The 17,207-nt window shown below is 38.1% G+C and overlaps 1 long non-coding RNA gene across 1 annotated transcript; it reads right to left on the reverse strand.

Moving 5' to 3' along the window:
• Positions 1-336: 336 nt before the first annotated feature.
• Positions 337-6,159, reverse strand: LOC129751303 (uncharacterized). The gene is made up of 5 exons (XR_008738671.1): positions 5,970-6,159; positions 5,635-5,687; positions 5,217-5,401; positions 1,587-1,716; positions 337-447 (listed from the first exon to the last, which is right to left on the reverse strand). It is a non-coding gene; the product is annotated as an uncharacterized LOC129751303 (long non-coding RNA).
• Positions 6,160-17,207: the final 11,048 nt, after the last annotated feature.

A 17,207-nucleotide genomic window follows, 5' to 3' on the forward strand; every position in this document is an offset into this window, starting at 1 on the left:
GACGATCTGTGATACTAATAGTAAAACAACCAAAAATTAAAATAATTTATTTGGCCTAGAATAATTTAGAATTACACTTTTAACATGTTCTAATTAAGTGGAGGTTCTTATAATTTAGCACTTTTATAATATTTATTTTGATTTTAATTTATTATTGATCGTTTTGTGGTGTTCATGCAATTTTAATTTTATCATATCGACTTTATATTTATTAGCTTCTGTCATTCTAATTAAAATTTCTTTTGGCGTTCTCGTAGATTATTATCTAAAGTATTTATTTTTTAATCGTCCGCAAGATGGAATCCCAGTTGCGAGAACAGTATTTTTCTATAAATCCAGCACATCTTTCTGATCACGAACTTGATCACGAATTGCGTATCCGCCGCATAGACGTGTCCGGAAGGGGGCGCGGCAGTAAGGAACGCTCATTACGAGAATGGTTGAAAGCTGAAAAAGAAAATGAAATCGTTGATTATGAAATTGTATGGGAAAAGGTAGAAGACGAAGTTAATGAATGTGGAGTTCAGTTAGATGAAATTAGAAATGCATTGAAAGGAAAAAAGGCTAAGAAAATTCCTGACCGTTTGTATAAGACCAGACTTTTGCATATTTATTCCAGGATGGAACGATTAAAAGTGCATGCTGTGAACGAAGATGACGTTAACAGCATTGGTATCATTGCTGTTGAGTGCACCAAACTTCTCAACATGTTCTTTTCAATCGTTTCTCCCATTCAAGAAATTAGACAAGCTGAATTAAGCTTAATAAATGAAAGCATGCAACCTGCCATTGAGAATCAAAATATGAATGAACAAGAAGATGATGAAGAAGTTATCAATGAGCGTGACGAGTTTATCGATCGGGTTACAAACGCGAGTGAAGAACACGAACAGGCCGACTTTGAAAACAACTCATTCGACGCAGATCGGGAAAACACGTTAGGTTTACTAGACGAAAAGGATAAAGCCATAATCAAGCTCGTAGGCGAAAATAATAAACTAAAAACTACGCTTAGCCAACTGCTGGAGCGCATCTCGGCATTAGAAAATTCGATCGAGAATAATAAGCCTGCGACTTATGCAACCATCAAAAAGTCGAGCAGTTCGGTAGGTTCGGTAACTAACAGCGTCGCGAAACCAAAAAATTTCGAAGAATGGTTGAAAGTGAAAGGTGCATCTAATTCGAGTATAGTCGAGAAAATTAAACCTACAGTGACGCACGAAAGTGTTGAGAATATGTCGGTAATAAATTCACGTCGCGATCGCTTCCCCATTCATAAATGGACGGTTCGATATGATGGGATGGATAACGGGAGAAGAATCAATGAATTCTTGAAGGAAATCGAATTCAATGCTAGGTCTGAGGGGTTTTCAAAAGCTGAATTGTTTGCGTCTGCGCACCACCTCTTCACGCGTAAGGCTCGGTCCTGGTTCATGGAGATCAACGGCTCCAATGAATTAGGTTCATGGGACAATCTCGTAAAGGAACTCAAAAGCGAGTTTATGCCGGTAGACATGGACTACCAATACGAGCGGTTAGTCAACGCGCGAAGACAAGGGCCGCGCGAAAAGTTTCAAGACTTTTACCTTGATGTTGTCCGTATTTTTCGTTGTATGTCCGAACCGTGGGATGACCGTCGTAAATTTGAAACCTTGTTCCGTAACACCAGGGAAGATTGCAGAACTGCGATGTTGGCTGCCGGAATAAACTCGATCGCTAAAATGAGAGAGTTCGGTAAGCAATTTGATGCAATAAATTGGTACATTTATGCCAGAAAAGAGAATCGATTTTCGGGGAGATCGAATGCGGAAATCGAAGAACTTAATTTTCAAAGAAATTGGTCTGGAAACACAAACAAAAATGAACAAAGTTTTAAGAAAAATAATAATAGTTATCCAAAAAATTACAACAATAATTATAAATCAATTCAAAATTCAAATTTCGCTCCTAAACCGTTAACGAATCATGAATCGCGAGGAACAGAACAGTTTTCTCAGAGTTCCAAATCTTACAATTCAGGAAACTACTCACAAAGGAAACAGAATCCAAGTACCAGTGGGATTGATCCGATTCAGAGAATAGTTAAATCCTACATACCAATTAAAAGAGGCTTTTGTTTCAATTGTCATGATCAAGGGCACGATTTTCGCGATTGTGAGAAACCTCGGAACATTTTCTGCTGGGCTTGTGGTTTTCCAGGATTTGCCACCTCAGAGTGCCCTTATTGTGACTCAAAAAACTTAGGAAAGGCTGCTCAGTGAGGCAAAGCAGTCAAGATAACTCGTTAAGGCCTCAAGTTCCTGTTTCAAATGACCCAACAGACATTCTTCAACAATTGGGTTATGCGAAAGTGATGAATCACGCTGAAGTTGACGAGATTGCCACGCTGCTCATCAACGTAAGCAATGATGCAAGACCTTTCGCAAAAATCCAATTATTGGGGATTGAACTGATTGGTCTTTTGGACAGTGGAGCTGCACGAACGGTTGTAGGTTTTGGGGCAAGAAAAATCATTAAAATGTTAAACTTAAATCTGGCACCAGCATTAATTAATCTAAAAACAGCTTCCGGAGAAGAATTGGAAATTTTAGGATGTGCTGATGTTCCAGTAACTTTCAACAATACAAGAAAAATCCTTAATTTAATTTTCGCCCCAAGCCTCAAACGTAAGTGCATTTTGGGGTACGATTTTTGGCAAAAATTTGGGATCATTCCGTTTATTCAAGATCTGCCAACAAATATTGAGATTGACGAAGATTTCGAAATTTTCGAAATACATGAAGAACTCACACAAAACCAAACACAAAAATTGGAAAAAATTAAGAAAATGTTTTTTCACGCGGAAGAAGGAAAGTTTGGGAAAACCAACGTGCTGGAGCACGTAATAGAATTTAAAAATGAATTCAAGGATGCTCCCCCCATCAGGCAAAACCCTTACCCTTGGAGTCCTCAAATCCAGAGCAAAATTTATGAGGCCCTGGACAAATTATTAAAAGATGGTATTGTAGAACCTTCAAACTCCGATTGGTCCCTTCCGATTATACCAGTCGCTAAGAAGGAAACATCAGAAGTGAGAATTTGCCTCGATGCTCGAAAACTCAACGAGCGCACCAAAGGAGATGCCTACCCATTGCCGCACCAGAACCGAATTCTGAGTCACCTAGGTCCAGTGAAGTACCTTTCTACCATAGACTTGTCTCAGGCTTTTTTCCAAATTCCGTTACACACCGAGTCCCGAAAATACACGGCATTTTCGGTCCCTGGAAGAGGACTCTTCCAGTGGACACGTTGTGTGATGGGGTTATGTAACTCGCCAGCCACTTTGAGCAAGTGTATGGATAGAATTCTGGACCATGGTGCTCTCGAGCCGTCAATATTCGTGTATCTGGACGACATTGTGGTAGCATCTCAAACATTTGAGGATCACGTTGCACGCCTTGAAGATTTAGCTGGACGATTAAAAAGGGCTAACTTATGCATAAATTTAAAAAAATCCAAATTCTGCTGCCAACAACTGCCGTATCTTGGGTACATCTTATCTCAGGATGGTTTACGGCCTAATCCCGATCGCGTACAAGCGATCGTTGGATATCAGGTTCCGAAATCGATAAGACAACTCAGACGATTCCTCGGTATGACCAACTACTACCGTAGGTTTATCGAAAATTTTAGTGAGATAACGGCACCTCTCACTGACTTGTTGAAGAACAAGCCAAAGAGGGTGCAGTGGACCACGGCAGCAGATGCGGCTTTCAAGGCAATAAAAGATCGCCTCATATCGGCGCCTGTGATGGCCAATCCAAATTTTGCGCTTCAATTTACCGTCCAAACCGACGCAAGTGATTCGGCTATCGCAGGTGTCCTTACTCAGGTGCAAGACGGCCAAGAAAAGGTTATCGCGTACCATTCAGAAAAATTGAAAGGGGCTGAGCTGAACTACCACGCGGCTGAAAAAGAAGGACTAGCTGCACTTCGCTGCATTGAAAAATTCAGGGGCTACATTGAGGGAACCAAATTTATTTTGGTTACCGATTCGTCAGCCCTGACTTTTATAATGCGTGCGAAGTGGAGGTCGTCCTCCCGATTAAGCCGCTGGAGTATCACGCTTCAGCAATTTCAAATGGAAATTCGCCACCGCAAAGGTAAGGAAAACGTGGTACCTGACGCCCTTTCCCGATCAATAGAGATGTTAGATTCTGATTCCGAGGATGCATGGTACAAGAAATTGTGCATTGAAGTTAAAAAGGATCCAGAAAAATACATGGACTTCAAAATTGTCGATAACAAACTTTATAAGTTCATAACAGCAAAGACAGACACGATGGACTACCGTTATGAATGGAAACAATGCGTTCCTGCTTCTTTGAGAAATCAAGTTTTGGAGAATGAACACGATAAAGCTTTACATATAGGTTACGATAAATGCGTGGAAAAGATCAAACGCCGCTTTTACTGGCCACGCATGTGTGGCGACATACGCAAATACATCGCAAAGTGTGTATCGTGCAAACAGAATAAGCACTCAACCACTTCAAGCGTGCCTGAAATGGGAAAGCAGAGAATCGCCAACAGGCCCTTTCAGCTCATTTGCATGGACTACATTCAATCTCTACCGCGAAGCAAGCAAGGCAATAGACATTTGTTGGTTATCATGGATATCTTTTCAAAATATTCCTTGCTTGTCCCCGTTCGGAAGATTTCGAATGTAAATCTGTACAAAGTGCTGGAAGAGCAATGGATCAGGCGATTCTCAGCCCCCCAAATTATAATAACAGATAATGCAAGTACGTTTTTATCGAAGGAGTTCAATAATTTTGTCCAAAAGTACGAAATTCAGCATTGGACTAACTCGCGCCATCATAGCCAAGCGAATCCCGTGGAGCGCGTGAACCGTACGATCAATTCTATGATTCGATCGTACGTAAAAACGGACCAAACTTTATGGGACACACGAATATCTGAGATTGAATTCGTTCTTAACAACACAATTCATTCGTCCACAAAATTTAGTCCGCATTGCGTCATTTTTGGTCATGAAATAGTGACAAAAGGCTCCGATCACCGACTAGAGTCCATCGAGGATCTAACCGAGGAGCAACGAATGGAAAAATTCAGAGGCATAGGAAAAAAAATCAAAGACCTTGTAGTCACACAACTAAAGATAACCCACGACGAAACAAAGAAACGATACGATTTACGCCACAAACGTTACTCACCCTCATTTCAACCGGGTCAACGTGTGTTCAAGCGTAACTTTCGTCAGTCATCGGCTAGCCAAAGATATAACGCCAAACTAGGGCCTCAGTACGTCCCCTGCATCGTCCTTAGTAAACGGGGCACCAGTTCGTATGAATTCGCGGACATGGACGGTAAACCGATAGGGGTTTTCTCCGCCGCGGATCTAAAACCATAAATAACTATAATCTGTGCTGAATCATACAAAAACAATACGCAAATAGGAACGAGCATCGATAATTTCGAGTAACGACAAAAAAAAACCCTGTATATTGGTTCCTAACGATCAGAGAATTATCATAACGCGTAAAGCATAACACGTGTGTTGTCTAATTCCATCGTCGCGGGCCGATAATATATTGTCGTTGTGTATGAGGGTGGCACAGTGGGTGCACTCACTTCGTTCATTCGTGAAGTGTCCATTTCCAGCATAAAGAGCATATTTCATCCATCTGAAAATAGAGTAATAGTTTTAATTTATTTAGTATTTTTGAAATAATTTTAAATTGTTTTGTGTCTAGAAATTTTTGCCCGGTAGTGTAATGAAACGTTATGTATTTTTGCATGCAGTATTCCCTTCGATATGCAATTAATCATGCTTTGTATGCATTTGCAGGGGAATGGAAATGATCAAACACACACTAATGCTTCATCTGTCTGAGTCTGGTCAAAGTTTAATCGCCCTACAGTAGAGTCCGGGCTAAGCATGCATAAAAAAAAGAAAATGTACTCACCCACAAAACGAGTAGGTTTTATTCGACAATTTTTAAGGAAATTCCCGGAATAATCCGTATATCTTCATATCTAAAGGGAACTTAGGCCAAAGTTCTCCAAAAAACATAAAAATATAGGATTTTCCACAAGAGCTCGACCCTAAAAATTGCAAAATAAAACCTTACCTTTCCAAACGCATCCAGCCGCATGTTAACCACGATCATTTTTATTTATCTTTTGCTACCAGTTTGACAGATTGAAGTCCGAGCATCACACATACAGATGGAAATGGGTAAATTTAGTACAAAATCGCAACTCCGACATATCGCGTGAAATATTTCATGGCTCATGATCAAACATTACATGACTGTGATACTTTTGTTTGTAAATGCTCCTAATCAATTAATTGAAATGTATTAATTTTAATTTTAGTTTATTCAATGCTTTAACTTTTAATCTGTTTTATGTTATTTATTTATTTATTAAATTTTTAATTCGTATGTTTGTTAACCTTTTTGGAATTTGTATAATCAATTAATATTATGTATTGGAATTTGTAAAATATTTTTAAGCAATCTAAATAGAATTGGGTAGTATTGTGTGAGGTTATCAAGTCCATGTGGCTTTGATATTTTGATCGCTGGAGACCGGAGTCGAAAGACGCTGATGGTCAATACAGGACCAAGTGTCCCGAAACTGAGAGGAGTCGGGAAACCGATGATGATAACTTATGACCCCGATACTCAAATCACAATGCTCAAAAATTCTATGCGCTTTCCTCAAGTAAAATGTTTTTCGGAATCTATTACGTTCGGTGTGAAATTTTTCTCTAGCAACCGTAAAGTTCTGTCAATTCAGCCGTGTGGTAATTATTTAGTGGAAGCAGGTTCAGAGCTATGTGTTCTCGGTGTGTTCGCTCTAGACTAGTGATGGTTTAAAAGGAAAATATTTACTTTGTAAATATTTTTCCCCGAGCAGTGGGAGAGTGTAAGCGTTGCTAGTCTGTCGGAGAAGGTCGCAGTGATCTTGCTGTAAATTGGTTAAATAATGTTGCAGTGGTGTTCGTGGGGGTTAAGGGTTTCTCCTTGGCGAGGTAGTTCACCCAGCCACCCTAACCCTGCGAACGACATGGCGAAAAAGTTCGTTCGGCAACCCACCACCAGAGGGCCACCAAGAGATGCGAGCCGCTAATGTCGAGCGAAGAGGCGAAATCTACAATCGGGCGAAATATACGAGCAAAAAACGAGGGCAACGATCGGGGATGGTTCAAGGCCGGTCAAGAATGAAATGACCAAGGCATTTTCCGACAGTTCGCGAACGCAGAAAGATCAAGCACCAAAAGATCTTCATAAAGTGTCCCGCTTCTTAAAGACACGACCAATTATACACTACATTTAAAAGTAGAGTTGTGTAGTATCAAATATATTGGTCAAACTTGTGGACCTGTGATATTGGTTAGCTGAAAAGAATACTCAGCTGACGGAACATCAGGTAACCATCCGCCATTTTGTTCGTTGCCCCCAAAAACCGTTTCCTAATGTGCCCTGAACATCAACAGGACCCCGCTGTTCCGAGTTTAAAAGCCATTCAAACTCAACTCGAGAGAGACGTGCAATAAGCTCTACGCCGTCGACCGACAACCGTTACACCGTCGGTTTGACCTACACCGGTACCTGGTTCAGCACCCAAGGTGGAGCCAGGTACGCCATTGCATTTCGCCACTTCGCTTACCTTCGAAGCCACAACCGTGCCCGGTTCAGCACCCAAGGTGGGGCCGGGTACATTCAGCGAGAACCTGTCGACCTCCCAGCTGTCTTCAACGAACCCGAGCTTGACGCCGAAGGAGGAAGGAGGATTACGTTCCCACAACGTTCTCGCAGCGCAGCATAAAGGTTAGATAGATAGCTATAAGAAAGTGGGGGTGGAAACTACAAACCTTGAATAAAGGGTACTAACTAATTAGCCTAGGAGTTTTACCTTAGTCTTCCCGAACTTCCCTGCAACATAGTGTTGAATGGTAAGCGTGCCGACCCTAGGGATTGATAGGGGTTCACAGCACTTCCTACCGATTGGCTAACAGCGAGTCTTACAAAGATAATGCATTTATTGAAGAAGACTTAGTATACAATTTGATTTTAGATTTTTCTAAATGGGTATCTTGCAACGCACACAGGGGTTAAGCTATTATTATTAGACTGGAACAAATAGGGGAGAGTGGGGTAATGTGGGCCATAGGGAAACGTGGGCCACTCTAAATATCTCAGCTGTGTGTTGAGATAAAAATCCCAATCCACCTGTCATAGTCACCGCTTTGCATAAGCATGTTTTTCTATATGTTTTTGACTTATGTACGCATCATATGCTTCTTTGTTTTAACTAGCCTAGAAAAATGTACTTACATAATTAAACAAGCACCCGCAAAACTGCATCCGTGGGAGACCTAAAGTACATAACAAAAATATGCTTATACGCTTATGATCTTAGTTTTGTCATGTTCTTTAACGTGGAAAACGTGGAAAGGAATTTTTGATGACACATCAATAAGTCACACAAACGCAACTAATTTGCAAATCATTTCTTGTGGGGAATCGTGGGCCACATTTTGTGGGTTATCTTGGGCCACCTATATTTTTATGTTTTAATACACATTCAGAACTTAGAATACGTTATTACTATCTGTAAAGTTTTCCGATGCCAAATGAAGAGTTATGAAAAATGTTTTCTAATGCGATAGAGACGAACATAAATCCTATATATGGAATTTTGCCGAGACGTTCGCGAGCCAGATTATAGGAACTATTCGATCATACACAACTCTCTTTTTTATTTTCTCCTCTGAAATTGCTTTAAAATAACAAAATGAATTATGAAATTAGAGTTTTGGGCAACTCATAAACTTTGCATGCTATCTAGTCAATTTGGATTTGGTGGCCCACGTTTCCCCACAGTTTTTCAAAATCTAAAAAAAATTATTGTTTTTAAAATTTTTTTCTTTAAAACTCATCGACGGATTTTGAATCGTTTTTTAGGCTTCCGAAAAACCATTCATGATTATTTTTATAAAACTTGTTCATAAAATTTCGTCGCCTCGTTGATTTTTTTGAGCATTTTTCAATGAAATCCAGGCAACCGGTCCGGGCCGGACTGTTCCCGAAATTTGTATTAAATATCCGGGAAAACCTGGCTAAAATCGGGCAATCTGGCAACCTTAGCAGTAAGTATATATTTTCGATGAAATCGGATCTAGTGTGTTGCAACGAAATTACACACAAAAATCATGGAAAGATGCCTTACTAATATAGTAATATAACCCAAGTAACACTGATAGTTTTGTAAAACTCCTCAACCCCCATAACCATAACTTAATCTAGTAGCATACTATAAAACTCTAAATGTTATTTGGGTAACAGTACCACAAACTTTTTCAGAATTTAGGACGATTCGAGCAATAAAGTAACGTATTCAGTTAATAAAACCCAAGTTTGTTGAAAATTTTCTGAGAAATCAAAGGGAAAATCTACCGTCCCCACAATTTACGTGATAACTTTTCTTGCTTTGCATCTATCAAGCTCATCTCTTCAATTTTTAGTACCTATCATCATTAGTTAAAATTGTTTTTTGAAACATCGTTTAAAGAAAGTCTAATTGGGTAAAATTTTATTTATATTATTTATTTTTTATTTAAGTATATTTCGCATCAGCCAATGAAAGGTTTCCATATCTTGGAGACTTATGAGTAGATGTACTTTAAATTATTGCTTCAGGAAACGAAAGTAACAATTCAGTTTGTTAGTTTAAAATTCGAATTTTGACAAAGTTAACTATGATTTTATTGGTTGAATTTGTATACTAAAATCTGGTTTCAATTTTAACATTTACAATATGTTTTTTATTTATTTGATTTTCTTTTTTAAATCTAACTGATCATGAAGTCTAATTTTGATTTTAAATTCTGATTCTGAGTTTCAATACAGCTCAGAAACACACCTTTCGTGGGTGTCGTCGCTAATCCTGAACTGATAAACCTTTGCGCATCTTTTTCGTCGGCAAAAAAAAAATCTTCAACCAATCCGATTGGGTAAAATCCTTTAATTGTTACAGTTTTTTTTTAAATCCAACCTTCAATGCCTCGTTCTTTCTTTACCTCACCACCACACACTTTCGCCAACGTTGATACCAGAGTGACAGTAGGTAGGTACCAACCTACATAGAGATATATATAGTTTTTTTTTTTGCTATCCTTGGCTGACACCCTTTAACTTGTTATTTCAGCTTTCCCGGATGGCATGCAGCAGCAACATTCGGCACTCGGTGCTAATCTGACAACATAATAAAATTACAACCCCGTGATGAGACCTCCTGAAAAGACAAATTCTCCATGTGTATGTTTTGATCAAACGGTGACGGTGGACGGTGTCGATTTTGATATTAAATAGTTGAATTTTTGTGAACAATTTTATAAAGTTTGACAACTCTTTAGAACATTTCTTATTTCTCATCCTCAAAATTTTCGTATTGCTGAAGACATTAATTAATAAAGGCAATTTTGGAACTGTCCTCAACATAGTATTGCGTAAAATTTGACCTTACAAAAACCATAAAAGATGACTTTTGTAGTGTTGCCAAAAATACTTTCTAGATGAGTTACAAATTTTCAATATAATTTTTATTCAACGGATTTTTTTTTATTTTAAATTCATTTTTTTAATGGTAATTTTTTAAATTTATTGACTATCGAAGGAACAAAAGCAACCTCGCCTCAATCCATCAATACAAATGATCAATGCTAGAATTTCGTTGAGCATTTTTTTTTATTCGACCATCTCAAAAAACCTCCAGCTCCGGGACAGATAATCTCGGTTTGTTCATCCGTGTCAGGCAGCAAGTACAAGTTTGATAGGTATTTAATTGATTCTCAGGATCTTCCCAGTTGGTCTCTGTTTTGGGCCCACACGACGACGTTTGATCTCCTTATTGTCGAAACCTTTCGGAATCCCCGAACAATTGCACAATTCTTCCCTCAAATGGTACAATCTGGCTTATGGGTGCTCATTTTTATTCGCATTGAGCGAAATTTCACGCAGCCTTAAAAAAGCGTTTCAATGGAAAAGAAACAAATTTTACACCACATTAGCAACGGTACTCTGCCGAGCAAAAGCCATGCGCCTCTGCTGCTAGCTGGCCCCTTTTCTTAGATTTTCAGAATCTTTTTTTTTCTCTCCTTCGACTACCCGACTGGATTAAATCATCCCTTTTGCGGAGTTTTTTCAGCGACCCATTTTTGCCCGAGGAAAGGGACGTGAGAATTGGCAAACCGGTTGGTCTGGGACTGGGACTGGGTCTGGGCCAGGGTTTGATTGACCCGTTTCATGGTGTTGATGTCGATGAAAGGGACGATTAGATGGGAGCGTGCAAGTTTTCCTGGGCGGTTGAATGGTCTTTTTTCTTTCTGTTGTTCCCGTGATCTGCACAACACAAAGGAAGTTGTGAAAAGTTTACAAACTTTGTGGTGGTCCAATTTGAAATTGTTGCTACATTTCGGGCTCGGAATTTGGCAACGGGGATCAAAGTGGTGTTTTTCTCAGCATTGTCGGAGAGCTAGAAAACTTATAGGTACTAAAAAAGTTAAGAATAAATTGTACTCCAAAAGGACAATATGTTGATTAATTTTAAGGAACCAGGTTCAAACTTCATCAACATTCATGTTGTCGATTCAAAACTAAAATAAAAGGGCAAATGAGAAGCATTGTGTCTTTAAAAAGTTGGTGCTTTTTTAAAGTATATTTGGCCATTTATATTTGGCCCAAAACACGTAGGAAAAATTGCGCCTCATGTTTCATAAACCATCGATTCATACAGTATATCTGAATTTAAAAAAAAAAAACTTTAATTGTACAACTAGCTAATGCCATACGAACTCCGTTTCGCTTGTTATATCTACGAAGATACTTTTGAAAAAATGCTTTAAACCCGTAACCCTGCTTAATAACACAGGGGAACAGCAGTTATTGGTGCCCATTAGAGTGCCCCAAATGACCCGACTTTTGAAAAAGTTATGCGCTGCAGGCTAAAATTGATCCTAGGCCTGGTACAAGATCTCATGCCAAATTTGGGCCAGATCGGATCACGGGAAGGGGTCGCTCAACGAGCCTGAAGTTTGTATGGGATTTTGAGACATTTTGTTCGGGAGAAACATGAAAAACCAGTTTTTCATCAATAACTTCGGTTCCCGTCGGCCTATTTCTTTCAAAAACGGGTTTTCTTAAAGCCTAAATTATGAAAAACGTTTCATCCGAAGACTGCATATCGATAAGAGTTAAGACAAAAAAGTTATTAGACATCCAAAATGGGCTAACTTTTTTTACGGTGGTATTCATCACTGCTAATGAGGCGTCAATAAGTTCGACCGCCCCGACTAATTTACAGTGATGAATACCATCCTTAAAAAAGTTAGCCTATTTTGGAAGCCTAATAACTTTTTTGTCTTAACTCTTATCGATATGCAGTCTTCGGATGAAACGTTTTTCATAATTAAGGCTTTAAGAAAACTCGTTTTTGAAAGAAATCGGATGACGGGAACCGAAGTTATTGATGAAAAACTGGTTTTTCATGTTTCTCCCGAACAATATGTCTCAAAATCCCACACAAACTTCAGGCTCGTTGAGCGACCCCTTCCCGTGATCCGATCTGGCCCAAATTTGGCATGAGATCTTGTAGCAGGCCTAGGATCAATTTTAGCCTGCAGCGCATAACATTTCACAGGTTTTGAATTTCCCATACAAATTTGGGGCAGTCTAGTGCCCATGTTTAAATTACTGATTTTGTAAAATTTCCAAGGCGATGTAAAATTTTAGAAAAACATGAAGGTCAAAGAAAAGGAAGAACATAAGCCGTAAATATCTTGAATTCCTCGAACAAGATACAACGGCTGACAGGGCTTGAACCCGCAATCTCCACTTCAATACATCGGCGCATTAGCCTATTACCCCACGGTGAACGTGATAGAATTAGTTAACACGCCTTTGCACTGAAGCGGACATTGCGGGTTCAAGTCCTGTTGGTTAGCCGTTGTATATTTTTCGAGAGTTTCATGATATTTGGAGCTTATGTTCTTCCTTTTCTTTGACCCTCGTGTTTCTTTAAAATTTTCCATCACCTTGAAAATTTGATAATTCTCAGGTACGAAATGTACCAAGACAGAATCACAGGATTTGATATGATTTTGAGAGATATTGGTGTCCTGAATTCTAAAGATTTCACAGATTTATTTTATCACCTCTAGTTATGGCATGATACGGCGTGAAAATTTAAAAATTTATCAGTTTGGGTAAAATCGATCTTTCATAACTGACTAGCTGATCCCGTACGAACTTCGTTCCGCTTTTAACTTTAAAGCGGATGGTTTTGTATTTGATTGGTAATTGGGACTGAAACATTTCCTGGAGTAAGGATAAAGAAGTGAAATTTTGTGAGTCACGTCACTCGACTCGCAGAATAACCTCCATTATAACAAAAACAGTGAATAGATAATTCGGACCAGTGCTGCAAATTTTCAGTGTCAGCTTTCAATATTCAATTGAATTTATTGCAGGGTATCGGTCAGTTCAATTCCAACTGGATTCATACGAGAATGAACAGAAAGCTCAATCCCGAAAGCACTCTGCACACTCATTCACCAATCGGAGACACCGATTGTTAGTATACATTCAGGCTCTTTGCAGGTTCATGAGATTAGCAAATCTTCATTTTCAGTTTCAGTCAAACAATGCTGATAGTGATAAAAGCTTTATTTCAATATCTTTAAGTTTAGTCGCATGGTGACAAAGCTTGGGCGAATCGACTCGCTAGGCTTGCGGAAGAAACTACGTTTACGACAATCAACAATGAAATGAATTATGGAAAAACCTTTCAAAAATGCGTATTTATTTGAGTAGTCGGTCACTTGCATGAGATGTCAATTTTTTCATATCGAATTTCTTGAACTTCTCAACATTTTGTTTTTAAATTTTTTTCCTGAAACTTATCTAAACCCATAACGATTGCAGGTTAATATTATGGAATACTTATAAATTTTCTAGTGAAATTAATTCGAATGCAATAAAATTGATTAATTCATGGGGTGGTCATTTTATTTATCACAAGGATGATCTGAGAAAAACTTAAAGGTTAGCAAAGAACACTATGTGCAGATAAATCGTCATAAAAATAGACAAAATATTTTGTCATTCAAGTCATTGTCGCTAAAATACTACCCTTGAGAAAGTTGTAGTAAATTCTGCATCAGCAAGAAATTTCTAACCTGCGAAGCCTCCCGTCTGAAAAATCGTTTAGTCATAGCGGTTTACGAATCGTGTTTTCATTTCAAATTCCAATTGCAAAAATGGCAAAAACAAATGTCTACCGAAATTTTCAGCAACTTTTGCTGACACTGATTGAATGCAAAAGCTGTATTCACTGATCGAATACAAAGAGCGAAAATCGCTATCATAGCAGTCGAGCGAAACAAGTTTGTTCTGGTTCACGAATGAGCTTTCAACTGACTGACAGATATATCGACAAAGCTCGACGAAAGCATGAGAATGACTGAGCCGATCAAAAGCTTTTGAATTTGTTGACGTCTCGGCTCGATTCATGTCAGCTAGAGCTTTCTACACTGATAGAAATTCAAAGTCATTCTCATTCCGTACTTTCAGAAAATTGCAGCACTGATTCGGACCAATGTTCCGAAAATCAATCAAAATAAACACTCAGGATGCGTTTCCTGTTGGAAACATTCTGATTGTATAATGGGATAGCGCCTCTCGCAACTGCTCTGCCTGACTGGTATGCAATCTCGTTCAGCGCTCCACTCAGCAATGCCAACCGAGTCGCATCAGTCAGAATTATCGGTTCTTCAAAGATCGCATATGGGGATTTTTTTTTATTATCTGACGGGTTTGCGCCGGGGGTCTTCAGATTTTCCCCAAAATTGAAAATTTGGTTCATTTTTGCGACTTAAAAACACATGTATTTTTTCAGATTTCTAACATTTTTATTTTTTGAGTTAGCTTCGGTTAAATTTTTTTGTCAATAAAAAATAACCATTTTTCAAAGCTACATAACTCTGTTATTTTTCAACGGAAATTATAAAATAGCACATCAAAATGTATTGAAATTTTATCAGCTTTCCAAATAAAATAGTTTGAAAAACATTAATGAAGACCTTCAATATGAAAAGTTGTAAATAAACTTTAAATGACGTTTAAAAGTACCGTCTGCACCACCGAATATTTTGTAAAAAATACCATTGAATAGCTCAATTTATAATGCAACTTTCATCTGAAGACGCCAAAGTGGGCCATCAACACCTTGAAGAGTTATGAGAGAAATAATGACAACAAATCTCTTTTTTTTGCATCGGAAACAAACAATGGTCAAACAACTGCACTCACATATGGAGATAGCGCGCACTTCTAACAACATGGAAACAAAAGAACTTATCAAAGCAGGTAAAAACACTATTTTTTGTGCTTTGTAGACTGCCCCTACTCGCATAACAGTCCCATATGAATTTTCGTCATTTTAGGTCAACATAGGGATGATTCAAAATAAAACACTAAAAAAGAGGTTTTGTTCTACAAATTAAAAAAAAAAAAATCGATTTTTGGCTGTCCTATATGAAATATACCCGAATAACAGTCCCATATGTGAAATACCACAGGTTTGGTTACTTTTCAATGTTTCTTTCGGCGAAATAGTCTTTGGTTTATTGCTTTGAATCATTTAAACTCACTTGATGTCGAATGATTCACACTAGTTTTCGAAGGCAGGTCTGACTTCCTTAGGAATGACTTCCTGAGCGAAAAACTATCGGATGCAATCAAATTTCGTTAAAAAGATTCAACTTACAATGTGGAATTTACGATATTTTTTATATTTCTTTTTCTGATAATTGCATTTAGAAGTTCAAAATTGATCAAATTTAAGTCTTAGAAAGTAGCTTGGTGAGAAAAAAATATTCTATATGAGACTGTTACGCGAGTAGATTTGAAAAAGGTTTCAAATATGGTCGATTAACAGTCCCATAATGAATAAAAATGGTGCTCTCGACCTTACCAATAACCTAATTTCGAAAATTTCAGGTCTTACGATTTATGATGACAACCTAGAAACGATTTTCGTTTATGCCGAAAGTAGTGATCACAATTTAAGAATGTATTCCAAAACAGGAAAAGCTGATTTTCTCGCTTGCTTGTTTTTGCATATGGGACTGTTATAAAAGTAGGGGTGGTAGAGTGTTGCAGTTAAACTGACTTCATGATATATCCAAAAATCTAATAACGTATTCGTTTATACCCAGTTTTGCCCCAGGTCACAACAAGTTTTGCAAATTTTGCTGTCATTTGCATCCGTAATTCTCCAGATTTGATTTAAAATGGACGGTGGAACACTGAAGATTCGTTTGTAAGCGATCGAGGTAGCAAAACACTGACGACGAATTATGTTCGTTCTAGTTTGGTAAACCTCAAAACTGGGCGAATGGAGAAAGCGAATACGGTAAAAGTATCATATTTTCAATGTCATATTACCTACAATGGGAATGATGCTTTTTACAACCTGGGCTGGCCATACTGAGCTCTTCGATTATTTCTACATTTATGCCACACTTTTTGTTTTGATCAATGGAAAAGGATTTTGGTGTCCAGTGCTAAGCTCCCGATATAAAAACTATGTAAAGCACGTCTTTATTTCATTTTTTAATCACATTATTGTGATCCCAAACACAGGGACTGAATCTTCTACTATTGGCATTGAGTATGCTTCACAATGATCTTTGATCGAAAAGTTAATAAGTTATATAGCATATGACCAGGTTGTAAAAGCAACATTTCCATTATTTGTTATATCAAATTAACAATACAATACTAAGAATTTTGGTTAAAATTTAAAGTCAGTTATGCTGCAAACACTCTACAAAGCACGAAAAAGTAGTGTTTGTACCTGCTTTGGTAAGTTCTTTTGTTTCCATGTTGTTAGAAGTGCTTGCTATCTCCATATGTGAGTGCAGTTGTTCGACCATTGTTTGTTTCCGATGCAAAAAAAGAGATTTGTTGTCATTATTTCTTTCATAACTCTCCAAGGTGTTGATGGCCCACTTTGGTGTCTTCAGATGAAAGTTGCATCATAAATTGAGCTATTCAATGGTATTTTTTACAAAATATTCGGTGGTGCAGACGGTACTTTTAAACGTCATTTAAAGTTTATTTACAACTTTTCAT

The sequence above is a fragment of the Uranotaenia lowii genome, chromosome 3 (genome assembly GCF_029784155.1).
Source record: "Uranotaenia lowii strain MFRU-FL chromosome 3, ASM2978415v1, whole genome shotgun sequence".
NCBI classification, from domain to species: domain Eukaryota; kingdom Metazoa; phylum Arthropoda; class Insecta; order Diptera; family Culicidae; genus Uranotaenia; species Uranotaenia lowii.